General features: G+C 39.4%; 1 protein-coding gene across 1 annotated transcript in view; it reads right to left on the reverse strand.

The window, feature by feature from the left end:
• The window catches only part of nbeab (neurobeachin b), a 793,085-nt gene that overhangs the window by 343,873 nt on the left and 424,891 nt on the right, over positions 1-24,321 (reverse strand). The window lies entirely within an intron of this gene.

The following is a 24,321-nucleotide window of genomic DNA, read 5'->3' on the forward strand; positions in this document are numbered from 1 at the left end:
AAGCTGGAGCCTATCCCAGCTGACTACGGGCGAAAGGCGGGGTACACCCTGGACAAGTCGCCAGGTCATCACAGGGCTGACACAGAGACACAGACAACCATTCACACTCACATTCACACCTACGGTCAACCATTCACAGACAACATACAGACAACCATTCACACTCACATTCACACCTACGGACACCGTGCTGCCGTGTGAACATTAAATTCCTCAAAATTTATTCAGTCATGAAAAAAAAAGAAAGTATAAAGTTAAGGGTGACCGATAGAAAAACATGAGGATGAGTCGTTCACACTGTCTTTATCTACAGTCAGCTACAGAATTATTGGCACCCTTTAAAAGAATATGCAGAAAGGATTACATCAAAGTCAAGAAATTTTGGCTTAAAATTTTTAGTATTTTCAACATCAAGAATTTTTTTCTTTCTTTCCTTTTCTTTCAGTCTTTGGATTGAAACATGAAAGAATTGAAATATCAATATCATGTATATGAGGCTGGGGCGGCACGGTGGTGTAGTGGTTAGCGCTGTCGCCTCACAGCAAGAAGGTCCTGGGTTCGAGCCCCGGGGCCGGCGAGGGCCTTTCTGTGTGGAGTTTGCATGTTCTCCCTGTGTCCGCGTGGGTTTCCTCCGGGTGCTCCGGTTTCCCCCACAGTCCAAAGACATGCAGGTTAGGTTAACTGGTGACTCTAAATTGACCGTAGGTGTGAGTGTGAATGGTTGTCTATGTGTCAGCCCTGTGATGACCTGGTGACTTGTCCAGGGTGTACCCCGCCTTTCGCCCGTAGTCAGCTGGGATAGGCTCCAGCTTGCCTGCGACCCTGTAGAAGGATAAAGCGGCTAGAGATAATGAATGAATGAATGAATGTTTTTATTGGCAAACTAAGCAGCGAATACTCGTGGACGGGTTTGGGAAACTTCGCCACCAAATGCCTCATTTTCAAATGCCAAATAACCCATCGCAAAGCATCGCAAGATGCAGCGTGAGCATAGCCTTAAGGAATTACAATAAGGGACTTAAGACACAACCTTGAGGGACACCATGTTCATGTTGTAATTTATTTGGTTTCTAAAGAATCGCAATTTATCCCTGTGTCCGAAATCACTCCCTACTCACTATATAGGGCACTATATAGTGAGGACGCCATTTTGCAGTGCTGTCTGAAACCATAGTGAGGATTATTTACACCCTATAAAGTGCACTCAAAGTATCCCACAATGCATCATGAAAAGTAGCGTACAACCGATGGTCACTAACCAAGCAATATATCCCATCATGCATTGCAGTTGAGCTGAAAGAAATCAAATTAAGTCTCAAATTTGATTTAATAAAAGGCAGCAGCAAAGAAGAAAGTATTCAGCCTTGATTTAAAAGAACTGAAAGCTGCAGGTACTTTGTATTGATTAATGTGGGAAATGCACTCAGTATAATATGGATTTATCACAAAAATACATACATGTATTTATTATTTTGGAAACCCAACCAGCCGACTGATCTGGCACGTTTTAATTGTGCGACAGTAATGACGTACATACCAGCATGACGGACTAGTGTCCGAAAGCGTTTTTTTTTTTCCATTTTACCAATGAGCTCACTGTATAGTCCTCTATATAGTAATTCCCTATACAGTGATTAGAGAGTAGTGAATGAGTGAGAGATTTCGGACACAGGGTTATGTTAATGAAATGTCACCTATGTGTCAAATAGGATCTAAACAGCCAGAAAATGTTTGTCTGTTTAACCCAAGTGTCTTTCTGTAAGCTTATCTATTACAATATCAGGGTCAATAGTGTAAAATAGAATAGGCTCAGTCCAAGAGAACCAGAATCATCCATAGAGATGCAGTGTAGTGGTTAGCACTGTCGCCTCACAGCAAGAAGGTCCGGGTTCGAGCCCAGTGGCCAACGAGGGCCTTTCTGTATGGAGTTTGCATTTTCTCCTCGTGTCTGCGTGGGTTTCCTCCACGTGCTCCGGTTTCCCCCGCAGTCCAAAAACTTGGGGTTAGGTTAACCGGCTACTCTAAATTGTCCATAGGTGTGAATGTGTGTGTGATTGGTTGTTTCCCAAGCCCGGAAATGGGAAGGTTGAAGCAAGAAGGGCGTCTGGCATAAAACTATGCTTCAATTAATATGACATGTGGATTAATAGGGTCTACATGGTTCCGAACCTGGCAAGTGCTGGACAGGGAGAAGAAGATGATGATGATGAGCACTAATTGTGTATACTGAAGCACATCATGCTTGCTCTTAGTAGTGAGAAAAGAACAAAGCTGCTGCTTCTGTTGGATGAAAATGTTGATAGGTGTGGTGTGATGGAGCGTGTTAGAGTGAAAGAGCTCGGAGGGACTGAGATGTGGGTTTTTGAGAAGTGGCTTGAGATACAGGGTTCGTCAAAATTAACACTCATGGATTGTTTTTCTCCTGAATGTGTGGTGCGCCGTGACCACTGCTGGTGTAATTGGACCCTACTTTTTTGACACAGCAACAGACGTCTACTTACTGTACAGATGGTGCAGCAGCACGCCATTGATGAACTTCCACTACAGGTCCAATTGGTTTCTACCATTTAAGTGTTAACATAATTTTGACTAACCCTATATATATATATATATATATATATATATATATATATATATATATATATATATATATATAAAATGGCTGTGGCCAACCATTATTGACTGAGTTAAGTTAAAGTCACTTGCAAAAATTTTGGCACCCCATAAGGGCCCAGAACTCACACGATACACCTACACCCGTCTCAATTTATGCAAAAAGGTCACCAGCAAATCACAAAGCTGTGTGTAGTTAGATGTAATCTGTCCTAAAGCCCCAATGAATCCTCCCAGCATGAAGTGCTTCCAGGCAGCAGCCACAGCAGCACGCGTATAAATAACAGGCAGTCCCATTAACAAACACGGGATCAAATTACACGTCTAAATGGTGTGGCTCTCCTGCGTTTTTATGGTACTTTTTAACAAATCTTGTAAATCAGAGGTAAGACTCCATACGCAGACAGCATGGAGTTTAATGATGGTTGTAGGGAGGGCAGGAAGGGAGGGAGAAGGGGGGGGGGGGTCGCTGCACTGCAGCCACAGCTCACACTAATAAAACAATCCCCCACCACCACCACCACCACCACCACCACAGCATACTGTGCAGCCGTGATTAAAATAATGTGCTGAAATATTCATCGAAATGATTTGTGAGGCCCTGGAGCAAGCCATGGAATATTGCATTTTTATTCATTATTGATAAGAGTGAATCAGCAGCCATATAAAAAGAAAAGAGAGAGAGAAAGGGAAAACAACAAGCAGTGGCATGTGGTAACCATCGTTGTAAATGAGTATTCCAACATTAGCAGGGACCTGGGCTAATTTTATTGCTCATAGCTAATGCAAACCATTAAAGGCCTGGACGAGCATCGGGTTACTAAGTGCAGCTCGTTTCCAGCTCACTCGGACCAGAGATGTTTCAAAAGCTTCAGCATTTCCGAGAGAGAGAGAGAGAGAGAGAGAGAGAGAGAGGAATAACAGTGCAAGTAATTTACCACAATGAGGATTTTGAGGGATGTTAAAGGAGAGTGATGGTGGTGGTAATTGGGGAACAGATGACACGACGGTAAGAGACAATCAGCAAAGTCCGCGTGTGGTTTGTCTTCATTATATGGAACATGTGCGGAAAAGCATAATCCAATCATTTTGGCTATGAACGACGTTGGAAGAGTAGGTTGCGTAATCTAAAAACTATAATAATAATAATAATAATAATAAACAAATCAACAAAAAAGTAAACGATAAATAAATAAAGATAAATAAATGAATGAATGAATGAATAGATAAAACAAGAAGACAGAGTCATCTATGCCCCCACCCTACGTATATAACAACTATACCAAGTTTCAAGATATCATTTGTCACATTTTTCATGTTCTGCTGCAGGAAACCAACCCTACCTCTGCCAATGACATAAACCCAGTGGACCTTTGGTCCAGGTGAGCTAAATATTAAAATTTTTCACATTTCTTCATATCAAAAGGCACATATACATTACTTAACCAACACATATACCAACTTTCAAGTCCATACCACTCATAGTTTTCAAGTTCTGCTCCGGAAACAAAACCTACCCCGAAGACTAACCTGAGAGACTAAGTCTGAAATTATTTCCATGGAAACATGAAAAATGAAAATTTCTCAAATTTCTAAGTATGAAAAGACACATCTACATCACCTTGTTAACATGTATACCAAGTTTCAAATCCGTATCATGAATAGTTTTGGATATATGCTCCGGAAACGAATATCACCCTCAGAAACTAAGTCAAAATATATTTTTTATGTAAAAATTTGAAAAATATATTTTTTCAAAAATCCAAAATAGCAAAAGGCACCAGTTCACATGTTGCTTGATATGTATACAAAGTTTCATGAACATATCTTGAGTAGTTTTAAAGATATGGCCCGGAAACGAAAACGTGACCAGATGGATGGACAGCCGGACAGAACCCGTTTCTATATCCCCCACCAAACTTCGTTTGGGCAGGGGATAATTCCAACAACTTTAGAATATTAAAGAGGAACAGGGCAAAGTAGATACTTTTTACTGTTATAACCTAAACTGAAACTTAAACTAAAAAAAAAAAAATGTTGGTAATATTCTGCATTTTTTTTTGTAACATGTTGGTTAAAAAATATATATATATATATATATATATATATATATATATATATATATATATATATATACAGGGTGCGATTTGCCAAAAAACCAGAAGGGGGGGATGTTTTTTTTTTAATCATGAAACGTCACAAAATTAAGGTAACAATAGGCTAACAGCTCAATAACATCCGATGATATCAAATGAATAACACTAAATGAAAACGAACACTAAACCAGAGATAGTAAATTCATCTTCCTATCTCTCTGACTAAATACACGAACACTAACACAACAAAGTTCGCATTGCTTGTCGCGTTGCTGTGATGTTTCTCTCCCTCTGGATTAAATGGACAGTGACTCGAAAATCACTGAAATACATGAATACTAAATGAACAGTTTGCTCTGATGGCGCAGTTCACATTGTGCGCAGCTTTCCGATTTAAACTGTTTTTTTCTCATCCTTATACTTCCTGTTTCATGGACTGTAACGGATTTGCTTATTTAGTAATTTTAATACAGCATTTACTTTGAAATTATAATCAGACACTCCAACGCCCCCCCTAAAAAAAAAAAAATCGGCCGTGAAAAAGGCGGCATCCGCCAAAAGGCGCGCTGTTTGCATCCCTGCATAGAACGCAAAGATATTGTTATTATCTACAATGTATCTATTTGCTGGGGACGTTCGTGAACATCAAAGCTGCCACTTCGGGTCATTTTGAAAGTGAGTGCAATGTAGACCATAGAAAACTGTGTCACAACATGCCTGTCATGTCAACTTTTTTTTTTTGGTTTGTTTGTTTTATTGACGGGGTTGTCCCCGAGGATTTTTTTTTCAGCAGAGATAAAAACCAGAGGGGGGGATGATCCCCCCCCCCCCCCAGCAAATCGCACCCAGTATATATATATATATTTTTAAATAACATTACAAAAAGTTAGTGGAATATTTTTCCAAGATATTATAAAACCGATTAATATTTTTGACTGTTAAGCAAACAAGCAAGTGTTGTTGCATCAGAAAATATGACAGCCAATCACATTCCAGTATGCAAATTCAAGCCATGAAATGCTGTTTTTTGAGAGTGTGGGGGGTGGAGTTTTCTCATTTACATATGTGGGCGGGAGTGGGAGGTGCTTCTGTGTTTTTTCTGTCGTTTCGTGTAGAAAGCACACAGACTGCTTCCTTCCTTCCTTTGGCACAAAGTGCAAACTTGTCCTTCCTCCAAACAGAGACCAAGGAGAAAATGAAAAACAAAAAACAAACAAAAAAAAAATCGAGAGAGAGGGAGTACAATAACAATAACAGCCGGTACATTCTCTCCACAACACAAGGCAACCATTTACGAAACAAGGCTCAATTCCAAGTGCTTCCTCGAGCTATGGGTGGGATTATATAGAGCTCTCTGCACCCTGCCATAACACTGAGGCAGACTAAACAGATTAAAGTGTTACAGCAGGATCACATCCCAACCCAACCCCCCAGCAACAAAACTCGGAAACACAAAAGCCTGTGAATATATCTACAAACGTCAGAAAATCAGGCCATTGCGGAGACTTAGCCGACAGCAACATGCGATCAGTCTGAGTTTAGCATCAATCAGGAGTGTGTAGCGGATGTGCTAGCATGTCATAGGTTCATCACGTGCCACGGTATGAAAAGCAGTACACAGTGCCGAGGGCTTGTCTGCTGTCAATCCCGAGTTGAGAGCAAGGTCTCTCTCCTCAGAATGAGACGTCAGGAGGCCAAATCTGCTTAAATGATATTGTAAATGCGAGATTACACTGTGAAAAATAAATGCAGAACCCGCAAAGGAACCCGAGCGATTACTGTTTACGATTATAACTTCCAAATCTGCCAGCAGAGCGAGAGAGAGAGAGAGAGAGGTGGGGAGAAATCCGTTTAGGCTTTGAAGATCGCTGAAAACACAAGTCTCCGACTGTGTATGATGAATGTGATTCGGTTTGACAGCGGTGCACGGCGGCGAGCGGCAAGTTCAGAGAAAAACAGCTTGAGCGTTTCCTTTTTCTCCTCGAAGAAAAAGGGAATTAAATGCTAAGCCGAGCAAAGCCAAATTATAAAGGACAATAAACAGAACGGGACTTGATGGCAGTGTAAGCCATCTTTTCCCACAAACCATGTGCTTTTACTTTGGAATGGGTTTATGCAGGACAGGAAGGGAGTCCAGCAGTGCATTATGTCGCGTGGTCAGCAATCAAGATGGATTTCTCATGTATCAGAAGTGCCATAACGAGGGTCTGGACACTCAGGGTGGTCTCGATTGGAGACTACATCCTTCCCCTTGAGGGGGTCAGTTTCCCTGAGGAGTGTGTAGATAAGGGAAACACACAGCTGCGAGATGGATGGCCGACGCTCAGGAGCGGTTTGAACCCGAACCACTGAGAAAAACAACATCTCACACCACTCATTTGTAAATCTGACAATTTGGCTCGCTTGTGTTTTTCATGAGCTCAGGATGCTGGAAATAATTTTGAATCCCGAGAGGATTTTATTGAATATTGGTCACATTTTATTTGAATGATCCCTACAGTAAGGTTTCTTAACTATTTTATAAAGCAGTCGTGAAGGATTTATGACAGGCTTCGGTCAAAACTCAAGGTGATATTCGAGGTAACTGTGGACTTTTTTACGGCTCCACGAATTGACTTTAGTGTTGTTGTTTTTTGTTTTTTGTTTTCTAGGTCTTGCTGTCATGCCGAGGTATAGTATAGCTTTAGACATTTATTTAATTCTTTCTTGGACATTTCAATTCTGTAATTTTCAAACTTCTTTGAGCTTTTGAACCGGTCTAATAAAATTCAACAAATTTCAAAGGTTAAAGATAAAGAATGGAAACAAACCAGCGAAGTGACAGAAGCAATTTGTGAAAAATGCGATAATAATTCCTGAAAAATAATACTTTTATTCCATATTTTGTTGCTTTTTTTGTATTTTTTGAGGTTTTGTTTTCGAATAGAGTTTTTATTTCGTCCTCGGTTGGTTCAGCAACACGCTCCACCATTTTGTTTTTCCTCTACTTGTGTCTAAGATCGCTCACTCGTTCACTACTCCCTACTCCCTATAAAGGGAATTACTATATAGAGGACTATATAGTGAGCTCATTGGTAAAATGAAAAAAAAAAACCCGCTTTTGGGCACCACTCCGTCATGCTGGTATTTTATGTCATTACTGTCACACAATTAAAATGTGCCGATCAGTCAGCGGGTGGGTTTTTGAAATAATAAACACGTGCATGTATTGTTGTGATAAATCCATATTATACTAAGCATATTTTCCACAGTAGTCAATACAAAGTACCTGCATCTTTCAGTTCCTTTAAATCAAGCCTGAATACTTTCTTTCTTCGCCACTGCCTTTTATTAAGTCAAATTTGAGACATTTAATTTGATTTCTTTCAATGCGACCGCAGGTGGCACGGTGGTGTAGTGGTTAGCGCTGTCGCTTCACAGCAAGAAGGTCCGGGTTCGAGCCCCATGGCCGGCGAGGGCCTTTCTGTGCAGAGTTTTCATGTTCTCCCCGTGTCCGCGTGGGTTTCCTCCGGGTGCTCCGGTTTCCCCCACAGTCCAAAGACATGCAGGTTAGGTTAACTGGTGACTCTAAATTGAGCGTAGGTGTGAATGTGAGTGTGAATGGTTGTCTGTGTCTATGTGTCAGCCCTGTGATGACCTGGCGACTTGTCCAGGGTGTACCCCGCCTTTCGCCCGTAGTCAGCTGGGATAGGCTCCAGCTTGCCTGCGACCCTGTAGAACAGGATAAAGCGGCTAGAGATAATGTGATGTGATGTGTGATAATCCTCACTATGGTTTCAGACAGCACTACAAAATGGCATCCTCACTATACTGTATAGTGCCCTATATAGTGAGTAGGGAGCCATTTTGGATACAGGGACTGTAAATAAGCTGATATCCTTGCAGTAGAGTAGCCAATCAGAGTGTGCGATTGCTCAAATTCAGTGAATGCGGATAGAATAATATTAGATACTTTGTTATAAAAGGATAATAACCATATACACGTGACTTTCTCTTAGTGCTTGCTTAACTCGCTCAGCATACATTGTTCCATTGCATTCTACATTACTTTACTTTCCACTTTTCAGGTTTTAAGCAGCGAAACCCTGAACTGGGAAACACACTGGAGTGAGCTAGAAGTTTATGATTTGTGGACCTCTGAAATAAAACCTTGCCTAATAATTCCCTCCACATTGCTTTATCAGATATTTATGTCATTGTCTTTCAAATAAAGTGTTCATGAATATTGTATACCAAGCCATTTACCAAAAAGGAGTCTTATAGGAAGATTTTATTGAGCACACTGTCCCTGTAAATAAGACGAAATCACATGATGTGACTACTTCATTCTATCATCATGTCTCCATTTCAACAGCAGTGACATTTTAATTGTATTCAAACTAGAACCAATGAAAACAGCTCAAAGAAAAGATCTACGCTAGTACACCACTTGGATAGATGCTGACAGTCGTTTCATCTAAATGGCAATCACGGGCTACAATGAGCTCCTGATTCGCTCCACTTTAGCAATCCCATGTCTCCTGACAGACATAAAGAATGGTGTAGGACCCGCCCCTCCTCGCAAGAAGCTCAGATTTATTAGTCTGATCGCCCATCAATCACATAAATGGACTTTTCAAGTGCATTTTAAAAGCTAATTTCCACAGCGCTGATAACCAAAACTATCGTCTCAGCAGCACGCTGGTCATTAACAACAAATGTGTGTAAGTGCACAACAATGGGCTTCGATGGTTAAATATGTGAGATTGAGGAGCCTTGCAGTGTAAGATTTAACACTCCACTGTCCATAGGGGATGGCCTCTGTTTGTGCACGGCCATAAAAAACCGACAGCCATGATTCAGGCTCAAGCAGCAAAGTGGGAAATAAAAGGATTGGTGAGAATTCCATTTAAAAAAAATGGCAATGTTTGGGTAGGGGGAGAGGAGAGACGGCTTGTTTGGAAGACCGTGGAAATATATTGGACTGATACGGAGACGATGCAGAGGGTTTACGACAGGATGGTTCTCAAGACGGATGATCCTGCTTTGGCACAAGAGATGTTGTTCGATTCTGTGCTCTGCTGTACAGCTGATTCGTTTAAGAGGATATGCTAGGCCAATATGGCAGAAATCTAAAATGATTGCATCACATTGCATTGTGCACGACGAAAGGACACCATGTTGGAAACACAAATTACATATATTGCTGAGAATATATGAATAGCTGATCGAATAGTGAATGGAGCTCAGAAAGAAAAACAAAAATGGTATGCCGAATGTTCGACATCAGGTTATTCTGTCCACACTCACTGGATATGAGCAATCGTGCACTCTGATTGGCTACTCTACTACTAGGCTATCAGCTCATACACCGTGAGTAGAGAAAAACAAAATGGCGGAGCGTATTGGTGAAGAAACCCAGGAAACTCTATTCGAAAACAAAACCCTAAAAATTGTGATCAAGTTTTTAAAAGAAACAAAAATAGCTGAAAGAATATAGTCCCCCCTCCAATATCTCCTGTTCCACACTCCAGCCCAGTCAGTGGTGGTAATGCACCTTTAGGTTGGTTTGTCAACCACCAAAAAACCCTAAAGAAGAAGAAGGAGAAAATCCCCCCAAAAATAAAAAAAAAATCCCAACAAAATATGGAATAAAAGTATATGATTGTAAGAACTTCTTTTTTTTTCCAATAATAATAATAATTATTATTATTATTATTATTATTATTATTATTATTATTATTATTATAGCATTTTTCACAAATTATTCCTGTCATTTCGCCAGTTTGTTCACATTCTTCATCTTTAAGCATTAAAATTTGGTGAATTTTTTTTCGACTGGTTCAAAAGCTTAAAGAAGTCTGAAAATTACAGAACTGAAATGTCCAAGGAAGAATTAAATAAATGTCTAAAGCTATTTTAGACCTCGGCACGACAGCAAGACGGCACTTTCTACAAAAAAACAACACTAAAGTCAATTCGTGCAGCCATCGATAGGTTTTTAAGAAGTCCATCTGAGCGGAAATTATTTTGTCGGATGTTTTGTGCAAAGTTTTAATTGATTGAATTTGCCAAAAGTAAAAAGATAAATGCTCTGTTTGTCAAAATCCAGTGAATGTGGATAGAATAAAACAGTTATTCCACTCAATCTCATCGTACATGGCTTACAGCTATCAGCTCATGTACAGTACGACTTGATTTTGTGCAATAACTGTAAAATGTAGACATGCTATAATTGCTGTATCTCCATTGCCATCTGGGGTCATTCGGGACATTGCTGGAGTAGCAACAGCTAATAAACGCTCGCAGAGCCGCTTTAGATGAGAGTACTTCACACACACAAAAAAAAATACACAACACAAAAAATGATGGGGGGGATTCAATAAGACGCCATTATATTCTCTTTCAATGCTTCCATTGGGGACATAAATGGGATGTAATTAGCATAAGTGGAGCTAATGATTGGCTGCTCTGTGAAGAGTACAGGGTGCTGCTTCTTCTCAGAGCGACCGGACCAACGGCTACAGACTTGCTAAAGACGGAGGCTTTGATTATGTCCATGTAAGTCATCGCAACTGGAAATCCATTATCAAGAACTATTTAAAAAAAAAAAAAAACTAAGGTAATTTTGTGAAATTACATTTTTTTAAATATAGTGTAATTCTTGACGAACATTGACTGTATATTAAACTGTTAATATTCACTAAAAACAATAGGGATCATGATGATGATGATGATGTAAAGAATAAATACCTCTTAGAGGTGTGCTGTTATGAGAAAATAATGAACAGTAGTGTAGTACGAAGCAACTCGACACCCCAAAGTTGATTATTTTTCAATAACTGCACACCCCAAAGTGTTTTATTCCTCTTACACCATAGCGACTTGTCAACAAATTGCAAAAAAAGGATCATACTTTTTAAAATACAATCTATTTATAGTTACACTGAATGTTGTGGAACGTCTGCAGAACAAGTGAGTTCTTCTTAGAAACAGTCGCTGCTTCATCGGCCTTTCTTTTTTCTCTCACTTGAAGTAAGTAAGACAAAACACAGAGCTTGTCATGGCTGAAGAGAAGAAGCTCGAAGTCCTCTCTTCTGAAGACCTTCCTTTGTCTGAAAGCTTCGAAAGTTACAGCTTTATGTCTGACTGTTTAAAATAAATAAATAAATAAATAAATAATCCATGGACACTGGAGACATCATCTGTAAATGTTTAAAAAAAAAAAATCTCCTTACAAAATATCGCAACATATCAACATAACAATGATACACTTTTCTTTTTTTAATTTGTTCCACCATCCACATTCATGTGTAAGGTGTTACTAGAGAAATAATGTATTTGAATGAGCATATTAATATTATTATACATTTTCTGATTTTTCTTACAGGCAAAACTATTTATCAGAGTCATCAACACCTTCTGACCAATCAGAATCAAGAATTCTAAATGAGTAGAAGGATAAGAAAGCATAATTAGGCTAATAATGACTGCTTATAGAGACTTTTGCCAGATATTATCCAGTATATTGTGTACAGTAAAATAGTGGAGCAAAGCTCCATACTTAAAATAATATGGGAACGCATCAACCTGATTTTTGATGCCTTTTGCGACCGTACGATGTCCGTACATACAAACAATGTCTGTGTACCACCACAGGGAACCTGATTGTAAGTGCAAGGCAATGTATCTCATAAACACTTAACCACCGTACAACGAAATTAGTATCTTTATTTACATAAGATAGACAGATTTTTATCCAGCACGTATTAATTTGTGCAAGCAGCAGTCACACAAATTGTTTCTCTCACTCAGGATCTTTCTACTTTATTATTATTATTATTATTATTATTATTATTATTATTATTATTATCCTAACATTTTTTTTAGGATGCTATTTCTCCCTCAGTTTTCAACCAATCATCACCAAATTTCACATGAAGAATACCTTTGGGCTGAATGAAGTTGCTATGACTTTTGGTGCTGATCTGGATCACTGAACCGGAATGATTCAGGAAAAGCAGGCTTTTTTCCTCACTAAGTGTCATTCTCTATCTCTTACCGCTCCAGATCTATAGGGTACGATGACTAGATGTCCCGGTTTGTACAGTAAGAGCTAGTGCAAATCACTGTGACTTTAGTCACAGTCTCTGTCTAGCTTTCAATTTACTTTTTAAAAACTAACATGGGATTATTTACTAACACATTTTACACTCATCGGGAGGTTGGCTTTTAGGCAGTGCCTAAATACTATTATTCTATCCACATTCACTGGATATGAGCAATTGTGCACTCTGATAGGCTACTCTACTACTAGGATATCAGCTCATATACCATGAGTAAAGAAAAACAAAATGGTGGAGCATGTTGCTAAACCAACCGAGGATGAAATAGAAACTCTACTCAAAAACAACCCCCCCCCCCCCCAAAAAAAAATATAAACTATGGAAGAAAAGTATTTGATGGTAAGAATGTATTTTTTTTATTTTTCAATAATTATTATAATCGCATTTTTTCACAAATTGCTCCTGTCATTTCGCCGTTTTTTTTTTACATTCTAAGCGGAAATTGTTTTGTTGGACGTTTTGTATAAAGTTTTTATTTAAGGAATTTGCAAAAAAATAAAAATAAAAATGCTCTGTTTCTCAAAATCCAGTGAATGTGTATAGAATAAAGCAGTTATTCCACTCAATCTCATCATACATGGTTTACAGACAACTCAGTGCTACGCGACTCGTCGGCTATCAGCTCATGTACAACTCGATTTCATGGAATAACTGTTAAATATTTTATGACTATTTTATGACTTCTACATTATCGAGTCAGTACAAAAACATTTTAGAGTCCCAACACTGTAAAAAAATGATTTGTTGTTTTAACTTAAAACAGTTAGTACCCGGGCTACCTTAAAATTTTGAATTCATTGAAATTCATATCGTAAGTTAAATTGTTCACCTCATTGTGTTAACTTACTATATTAATTTCAGTGAACTCAAAATTTTATGGCAGCCCGGGTACTAACTGTTTTAAGTTAAAACAACAAATAATTTTTTTACTGTGAAACGTCTGTTTTCCAGCACAAAATTAAATGTTACAGAAAAAAAAAAAATTGGTATCTGAGCAGCACATTACATAAACACTTTTCAGATGAAAAAAGAAAACATAATGAAGGCTGCTGGGTTTTGGTGCAAAATGAAGAAGCGAGTGTGACAGTCAAAGTGTCCAGAAGAACTGTGGCTGGTTCTGGAAGATGCTCAGTAAAACCTACAGCTCATTTCCGCATAAAACTGCACTCATTGGACCTCAGACTACTATTTAAAAAAAAAAAGCAAAAGGTCGTCTCACACCAAATATTGATGCTGTTTCATTTATTATGGCTGACTGTTTATAGTATTTTTTAAAATGTTGAAACATTTCAGATATATATTACAGTATGCTAGGCATATGACCATTTATAATGCAGTATAAATACTTGGTTCGTCAGTTTTTTTGTTTTTTTTTTTGATAAAATAAATCAATTGATGGGACTGGATTCATTTTTCATAGATAATTAAATAAAAATATTTCTTTATACTGGACACAGGAATTTGAAACCCACTGTATCTGGTTTGTATTGCTTTGACCACACAATTACAAACGTCTGACAAAAGCGATTTGCAAAAAGAAATATGTTAATCCGTCTTTTCAAAATATATGTGACACTACTCCTCTAGGGTCAGCTCAAAAATGGTAAACTATTACATTCTTTCTGTGGAAAATAAATCAGTGGGGAAAATATTTGGCAAGCAGAGCTTGTGAAGCTCCCTTCTCTGTAGGACTGAACTGGCATTCCCACATGCCGTGATGTAGCTTTAAAAAGATCAGCTCTCACTCTTCAGCCCTGCCTTTGAGCTCCGCTTCTCCCACAAATTGCACGAGACACATTTCAACAGAATTGGAGAATTCATAAAGCGTCCCATCACATCATCACAGGCCAACTGGCAGCCATATGCTGGTGGACCAGCGCTCAAGTTCTCTCTTCAAACAAAGCTTTATCTTTCATCCATGCAAGGTTTTAATATCTAATCAGAAGGATAAAGGAAGACACAAAGTAATGGAAGACACAGTCTGGTCAAATTTGAGAAGGTGGAAGTGATCAACATCACTTTCTCACAGCCCAAAGATCTCTTATCGCTGCTAATCCTTTGACTGGATGTGAACATGTGACCCTTCCACTGCTCAGGTCATTAATGTCGTGTAAGGACATGAGGCTCTCGGAGTATCCGTGCTATAAATCAGATGTAACTACATGTGAGTATCCTGAAGGATTTCGAGTGGCACTTGTCAGAGCGATTGAACAGGATGAAGACCGACACATCTGCCTTGGTGAAAGACAGAGTTCTAGTGCAGGTCAGACGTCCCTTCTTGCCCGTTTCGCCAAACCGTCCATCTTTTCACCCAGGATGGGGCCACAGATCAGAGGGAACCCAAGATGCCCCTGAAATTGATGACAGTGTGAATGGGAGTCTTTCCAGAGATAATTAGCACAGGCTGCAAGGTTAAGCATGCCCTTGGGGAAGGGAAGTCTGAGTGCAGGTTCAAGAACAAACGGATGGACATGTGCATGAAAAGAACAACAAAAGAACGGATTCGGGCGAGTTTACCCTCCACGCTCCATTACCATCGAAGCAGATGTATACCTTCTCAAACAAAGAGAGATGCAACCAAACCAGGGTGTCTATTGGGAATAGTGTACAACCCCAATTCCAAAAATGTTGGGACGCTGTGTAAACTGTAAATGCAAACAGAATACGAGGATTTGCAAATCATAGAAACCCTATATTTCATTGAAAATAGTACAAAGACAACATATGAGATGTTGAAACTAGGAAATTTTATTGTTTTAAAAAAAATGCTCATTTTGAATTTGATGTCAGCAAAACGTTTCAAAAAGGTTGGGACAGGGGCGTGTTTACCACTGTGTTGCATCACCTCTACTTTTAACAACACTGTAAAAGTTTGGGAACTGATGAGGCCAATTGCTGTAGTTTTTGAAAGAAAAATGCTGCCCCATTCTTGCCTGATATACAATTTCTCACTGTATTTTGTGCTTCAAAATGCACTAAATGTTTGAAATGGGAGACAGGTCTGGACTGCAGGCAGGCCAGTTTAGCACCCGGACTCTTTTACTGCAGAGCCATGCAGTTTTAATATGTGCGGAAAGCGGTTTGGCATTGTCTTGCCTGCTGAAAGAAGGAAGGCCTTCCCTGAAAAAGATTTTGTCTGGATGGCAGCATATTGCTCTGAAACGTGTATATATCATTCAGCATTAATGATGCCTTCCCAGATGTACAAGCTACCCATGTCATGTGCACTAATGCAAACTCATACCGTCACAGATACTGGTTTTTGAACTGTGCACTAATAACAAGCCAGATGGTCCCTCTCCTCTTTAGCCTGGAGGATGTGGTGTCCATGATTTCAAAAAATAATTTCTACTTTTGATTTGTCAGACCTCTGGACAATTTTTCACTTCGCCTCAGTCCACTGTAAAAGAGCTCGGGCCCAGAGAAGGTGGCGGTGTTTCTGGATATTGTTTATATCTGGTTTTAACTTGCATTTGTGGATGCAGTAATGAACTGTTTTCACAGACGATGGTTTTCTGAAGTGTTCCTGAGCCCATACAATGATTTCCACTACAGACACGTGTCTGCTTTTAATGCAGTGTCTCCTGAGGGCCTGAAGATCACAGGCATCCAGTGTCAGTTTTCAGCCTTGTCTCTTGCATACAGAGATTTCTCCAGATTCTCTGAATCTTTTAATGATATTATGTACCATAGATGATGTGATCCCCAAATTCTTTGTAATTTTATATTGAGGAACGTTATTCTTAAATTGTTGCACTGTTTGCCCATGCAGTATTTCACAGAGCGGTGAACCCCTCCCCATCTTTACTTCTGAGAGACTCCGCCTCTCTGGGATGCTCTTTTTATACCCAATCATCTTACTGACCTATTGCCAATTAACCACATCTGAGAGGTTGTGTGAGAAATGACGATGTCAACTGGAGTTTGCTTCCACTGTGATCTCCAGCCAGTCTGCACTTTACTCAAAATCTAATGTAAAATGAATACAAGGCTGTTTTTATAACTCGCTTTGAGTAGCGTTCATTGCATACAAGCCAGTGTTGATTCGTAACTATCGAAATGAGAATGTCACTATTACACCAAGAGCATGAATAGATTTGCCTTGTACTGTACACTGAACTACTTTCAGAGCTGTATCAGAGCAGTATCTACCCAATACTGATACTGGATCCAGAAAGCCTGAGGCATTGAAGTTACAGCATTACCTCCTGACTGATGCAAAAGCACCAACACTGGAGATTCCTTCCAAAAATAGCAAACAAACATTTCCAAACACAAAACACACATTTATTAAATCTGTTCCAGGGTTCCCAAGTGATGCAACAGAAATGTGGTCACCATGTCATCCAGAGATTGCTAGTTTGAATGTCAATGACACCATAGCCATTTGTGGCTGGGAGCTCAAGAGGGCAAAAATTGGCCGTGCTCTCAGGGAAGGGAGGGGAGGGGAGGGGTGGCCTATCTCTTTCCCTTGCCAATTACAGCAATGTGTGTCCCAATCATGGGAATCTGTGAGCTCATGCATACAGAAGTGTGTGGATAGCACTGTCCTCTGAGAGTGTGATGCATGATCAAGCATTTTGAAAAAATGTGGATGGCTGGCATCTCATGTCTGGGAGAAAACATGTGATAGCCTTTACCCTCTCTGGTTGGTAGCTACCCTGTGACAGAGGGGGATTGGCCATGACTAAATTAAGGAGAAAACTGGAGGGGGTGTTAGAAGTGTCTAGAAGTGGTTTCGGGAAGTGGTTTATTCCACTTACACCACAGCAACATCTTTGTTTTTTTATCTGTTTATAGTTACATTTAATGATGTTGCAGACTATTACAAAGCAACATGAATGCTAAATAAACATCTCATACAAAAGCTCACCATGTCAGCAATAGAAGTCCCCACTTTCGAAATGATAACAAATTACAACATGCGCATGAATATAAACCTGTGATTTTTTTTTTTAAATGAAATGACTCTCAGAGCTGCTGTTATAGAAAATGAATCAACAGTATCTGACCAGTTAGAGGGTGGCACGATGGTGTGGTGGTTAGCACTGTCGCCTCACAACAAGAAGGTTCTGGGTTTGAGCCCAGTGGCCAACGGGGACCTTTCTGTGTGGCGTTTGCATGTTCTCCCTGTGTCTGCATGGGTTTCTTTCAGGTTCTCTGGCTTCATGCAAAGACATTCAGTTAAGCTAATTGGCTTCTTTAAATTGTCCATAGGTGTGAATGGTTGTTTCCCAAACCCAGAAATGGGAGGGTTGCAACAAGAAGGGTATCTGATGTAAAACTATACAATTAATAAGACGTGGATCAGTAGGGTCCACATGAACCCCGACCTGGCAACAGTGCTTGACAAGGGGAGGAAAAAAAAAAGATGATGATTATGAGTATCTGACCAGTTAGAATGGAGAATTTGACAGCACTGTGGGAGTAAAGGTGTTATTTATATTAGCAGGACATGGCAACGCTTGAATAAAATGTTATGAATGTAACTTGGAGCATTTCTACAGGCCAAAAATGATGAGGTATTATGCACTGTATGTACTGTAATAATGACCTCAGCCAACTTTGTTGGAGGAGGTTATGTTTTTGCCTCTGTTTGTTTGTTCCCAATGGAACTCAAAAAGTAGTGAATGGATTTTGATTAAATTTTGCGAAAAGGTGAGCCATGGACAGTGGTGTAGTGGTTAGCGCTGTCGCCTCACAGCAAGAAGGTCCGGGTTTGAGCCCCGTGGCCGGCGAGGGCCTTTTTGTGTGGAGTTTGTATGCTCTCCCCGTTTCCCCCACAGTCCAAAGACATGCAGGTTAGGTTAACTGGTGACTCTAAATTGACCATAGGTGTGAATGTGAGTGTGAATGGTTGTCTGTGTCTATGTGTCAGCCCTGTGATGACCTGGCGACTTGTCCAGGGTGTACCCCGCCTTTCGCCCGTAGTCAGCTGGGATAGGCTCCAGCTTGCCTGCGACCCTGTAGAACAGGATAAAGCGGCTACAGATAATGAGATGAGATGAGATGAGATGAGGTGAGCCATGGGCCAAGAAACAATTGATTAGCTTTCAATGCAAATCCAGATATGTATGCGGATCCAGGATTTTTTTTTTTTTGTCTTTTCCCAACATAACTCAGAACGTCATGAACGGATTTGGATGAAATTTGGTGGACAGCTTTAGTATTATCCTAGGATCAAGTGATTTGATTTTAATGCTGATACTATGTGGCTTGGTGGAGGTATGGACTCTACCAAGTGCCCTTCTAGGTTATGCATGCATTTATAATGAATCTCAGAAAGTGTTTTCAGAAGGTTGAAGTGTTTATCCATTTGGGGGAAATGTAAAAAGCTTCTATGCAGAAGCCTAAACTATAGGGTTTCCCTGACAGAAAGGGTTCCAGGGACGCTAACAATGCTTAACAATTTAAAGTAACCTTTAAGTGTGAACCTTTAAATGTAATTCAGGATGTAGAAGAGCTTCATGGATTGCGGTGTAAAATGATGTTCAGGATGCTGTCCTTTCTAGCTTTTTTCTTTTTTTTTACCTCTGATTTTATCCTCTCTCTCTCTCTCTCTCTCTCTCTCTTCCTAGTTCTCTTTGTGTCAGGTATTAAAATGGATAGGCTCTTTCGGCTCCACCCATTGAGACTGCTTAGCCTGGGCGCATGTGACTGAAGGCTCCATTCCATCACAAAGTTATTATCCAGGACCAGATAGCTGCCATACATCACACGCAGAACCCCGAGCTCACTGTTAGTCAAGGGAAACAGCGTCTCCCCCCTTGGCTTCCCTGCAGATCAATACGAGCCACCTCGCTCTTTCCTCCTTTCTCTCTCTCTCTCTCTCTCTCTGCTTTTCATTTTCATCCATCTCTCCTCAACTGACGCCAAAAAAGGTAATTATACAAGAGAAAGCTCTGAGAATCGATACTCGAGTCAGTTAAGGTCCAGTGAGTTAAGGTCCAGACACGTCAGTTCTCCGTCTGCTGTCAGCCATGTTGCTGACTTGGACAAAGGTAACAAAGGGACTCCTGTTTTTCCACATGGAGTTCGAATCATTTTTTTTCCCGTTACAGAAGGCCATGCTGGAGCAATTAGCGCCGGGCTGCTCATGTGGAACAGCGACTGAGATGAGATGAGGCGTCATTGGGAACTCGGTAAAGTCAGATACACACCACTGCATGACAGAATATATGCTGATAGTGAACAAGTCAGCTTTATTAATCACAAGCTGCAGGACAGGAGAGGTGAACTTCACACAGCCCGAGTGTGGAAACAGACTCTGGAGAGGACACGGTGTGATGATGGGTTTTTTTATATTTTATGTGTCATAATCATAAGGCGAGAAGAGGAAACTTTCAGTTAGTCTGAATTTGAAATGATTTCATGAAGTAAAAATATAATAATAATAAAGACAAAAAATGAATACAAAAATAAAGAAAAAGGAATTGCTTTCTCAATTTTGTTGAAAGCTTTGTAACATTTCATTTCAACACAGTAAACTATTTATGCCCTTTCTATGACAACAGAATGTATTATTATTATTATTATTACAATACGGACATTTAGCAGACGCTCTTATCCAGAGCGACGTACAACATACCCAGAGCAGCCTGGGGAGCAGTTGGGGGTTAGGTGCGTTACTCAAGGGCACTTCAGCCATTCCTGCTGGTTCAGGGAATTGAACCAGCGATCTTTTGGGTCCCAAAGCTGCTTCTCTAACCATTTGGCCATGGCTTCCCCCATGGCCTAATGCTAATGTAATAGCGTAAATGTACATTAATAATGCTATTATTATTATTATTATTATATCCTAATTTCATTCTCAAACCATTTATGTCACTATTTACACAAAGAGGTCAGAAAAAAAAATCTTTTCTCGTCTTTTATCCTTCTTTTTTTTGCTGTCGTTTTTTTTTTCCTTTCCTCTTTCCTTGTGCTTCGTTTGTGGTTTCTTTCTTTCTGTTTTTAGCTCAGAAGATCCTAATTCAATTCTCAAAACATTTATGTAACAATTTGGACGAAGAAGTCAGAAAGAAAGAAAAAAAATATTTTCTTTTAATTCCCTGTATTTTTTTTCCTCCTCATTATTGTTCTTTTTCTTCCCTTTTCTCCTCCTTTTGCTTTGTTCGTGGTGTTTTTTTTTTCCCTAATTCAGTTCTCAAAACACTTATGTAACGATTTGGACAAAGCAGTCAGAAAAAAAATTTTCTTTCTTCTCCTTTTCCTTTCATCTTCTTTTTTTTTGCTATTTTCTCTTTCCTTTCACTTTTTTTTTTTTTACATTTTCTTCAATCAGCCAGTCACAGTGATATTAAATCACTTTATACACAAACTGAATAAGAAAACGTGCATATAATTATTCTTTCAAAATAAGACAGCAAACCTTTGTTGGATTTCACGAAAATTGACATTGAGATCCTTTCCCTCAAAAGCTTTACTGTACATTTAGTATTTTCTTTCTTTCTTTTTTTGTTGTTTCATGATTTTGTACATTATACACTTCCCATGCTCTCTGTCTCGAATGTAAAAGCTGGCTGCAGAAATGCCATGATATCGCACACGTCACACACGGGACTGGAGTCAAACCTGACTGGAGATTCTGTTCAACTATAAAACAGTGTCAGAGTGTAAACCTGTCATTTACGTGTGTTCGCTTTGTTTACAGAGCTGGCAGACCATAAGGATCGGGACAGAACCTCAACCCCGGGCAAGTAAATGAGTCTATCATTTTTCAATTTCATAGTTTTTTTTTGTCTGTCATTAATTCCAGCGCTCTGTCTGACGTCTCCTTTTCTGGTGATGCAACTGAACTTTATAATCTGCTTCCCAGGGCCAGAGGTCAAAAGGAGCTGGACGAGCTGGAAGGGAGGGCAGGCGGAAAAATAACTCGTTCTGAGACGAACTGAAGGGAGAGAGAGAGAGAGAGAGAGAGAGAGAGAGAGAGAGAGAAATCTGACATCCAATTTTCAACTTGATTTATCAGTGTAAAGTTAAAATTGATAGTGTGTCATTACTGGCCTAAGAGCTGTCTACCCGAGTCCTATCAAAGCCTTCTCGTTTTGATTTAGTGGAGCAGATCAATACAACCCTATACTGTTTCAATTTGAACACTATTGATTTTCTGATGCTGACTCAATACAAGGGACATTCATCATCAGGCGAGCGTGGAGTATGATCGAACCGAGCCTCGCCGCTCTCAAGCTGCTTATTTGGCTTTCGGCTTACGAAGGTATTGAGGGATTTTTTTTTTTTTTAGACTGTTGTGCATCTGCGCATCCTGCACATTGCTGTCCAAGAACACAACAAAGAGGGTTCATCAGCACGAAGAGAAATCTGCTGATTTATTTTTTTAGTATTTAGAAAATCACTGAATGTTCAGAAGGAATCACGTGTGTGTGTGTACATGTGCTCCATCCAGCATTTTCCACGCAAGTTATCAATATTCTTTCAAGTCTCCCCAGGCCGTAGCACATAACACAAAGGGGGAAAAAAAGCAATTTGAAGGCATTCATGCTCAAAAAATACACACTTTGACGCAAATAAATTTTCAAACCTACACACACACACGCAGACACACAGCTAATGCTGGGGGGCACACTATTTTACAGCACCAGCATAAATGGGAAAGTTAATGTAGCATTGAATAAGACTAAGATGTTGAACCGCAACACTGCCTTAAGCCCATAAACATATTGCATCATTATTCTTCTGCAGGAGGTTACCATTAAATTTCAATTCGCTGCAAGTTTCGCCGTACCATTTACAGTCCTCGGCAGCTCAATAACCTTTTGTCTCAATGCAAATGTTATGGCTCCGAGGCGCTCGCTATAAATATTTAACTAAGCCGGAGAGGTAGCAAAAAAATTCCAAACAATGTGTTTAACCAGCCAGGATGTAAACACAGCTATTTATTTATCATAGACGTCGGGAAGAAAGCAAAATAATAATACATGCTGGGGTTATAAAAAGGATTATTAATGAAGCTTTGGTTTGGATGTAAATTAACTCTTGAGATGCTGGTGATACATTAAGGTTGAATTAAAGGAGAGATGAAGGCAAATTTTTTATGATCAAAATTATATTTCTCATTTCATTAAATATCGGAATGCATTTTTGATCGCTATTTTGTCGCTGCTATAGCGAGTTATGAGTGTTTGAAATATGCTCTGTAATATATCAGTCCATATGGCAAAGCAATGGCCGTAAACGAGATTCGTCGAGACCTGTGCGAGACATCGTAGGACGGAAGTAAAACGTACAGCGGAAATCAAAGTGACTGACATCTGCCAACGTTGTCAAAAGACGCGCGCGCCCTCTTTCGAATGCTGACGTAATCAAGCTGGAAGTTTAGTTTGTTTTGGTAGCAATCAGGAAAGTTTGAAAAAAGTAGGCAGTAATCGTCATTTAAACTCGTTTTTGTGTAATATTTCATTTGGAAAACTGTTTTCAAAATGGCAGCACTGACACCTGGCTGACACGTCACGTTTCGAAGTCTCGCACAAGTCTCGTGAAGATCGCGCGGATAAGCGACGCCTGCCGTGGACCAAACGGACTAAATTCAACACGGCTAAAAACCGAATAGGCCGATAAGTATAATATTTAATTGCGATTAGTTGCCAATCCGAGTCACGATATAAGGTTACTAAAACTGAAAACGTAACTGAATAACACTTTAATTAAGAAATAAAGCAAGTTTAAAAATGACTTCAGTTCAACTTTAAGGCTTTATTAGAAAAAAGTAAAATTTATTTTTTGTAACACTTTTGATATAAAATGTCTCTATGTGGTTCTGTGTGTGTGTGTGTGTGTGTGTGTGTGTGTGTGTGTGTGTGTGTGTGTGTGCCCTTTCTGAGACTAATGTATAAAAATTATGAATGTGTGACTTTTTATCACTGTGTTTTTAATACTTGTTTTGTTTGTGTATTTTTGCTTACACCGAGGGTCTGGGAGAAACAATATTTCAATCCCGTCTACGTCCCGTACATATGGCAGAACTGACATTAAAGTTAACTTGACAATTGACAACTATATAAGGCCATGTTTACAAATCATTCGAACATCATCAGAGTATAAAATGAAAAATGACTGTAAAAAGTTGAAAAAAATGTAACAAGTTATAGAAACTCAAAAAGCCCTAATAATAAAGATCTAATATCAGTAATTCCTTGATAATCCATTATAATCCCATGTGCTGTACTGAGCAACTTTAGTTACATAGTTGGTTATTATTCTTTTATTTGTTGGTTTAACTTTCCTGTTATTTTTTATTCACTTATTTATTTACTTATTTCATGATGATGATGATGATGATTGTATGAATGGACACGCCTTCTACTTCACTGGTTTTCTTGAACAATTATTTGCCGAAGATGAAGTGAATATCAGTGAATAATAACTGAAATGAAGATGAGGTTATTATTTATTATGTCCCTCATCAAAAAATTCCTGTGCAGGGATTGGCCAAGGCTGGCTCATGTGACATAAAATAGTTCCACCATTGAGTCAGCAGTGTATATCAT

The sequence above is a fragment of the Neoarius graeffei genome, chromosome 17, assembly GCF_027579695.1.
Source record: "Neoarius graeffei isolate fNeoGra1 chromosome 17, fNeoGra1.pri, whole genome shotgun sequence".
Taxonomy (NCBI): Eukaryota; Metazoa; Chordata; class Actinopteri; order Siluriformes; family Ariidae; genus Neoarius; species Neoarius graeffei.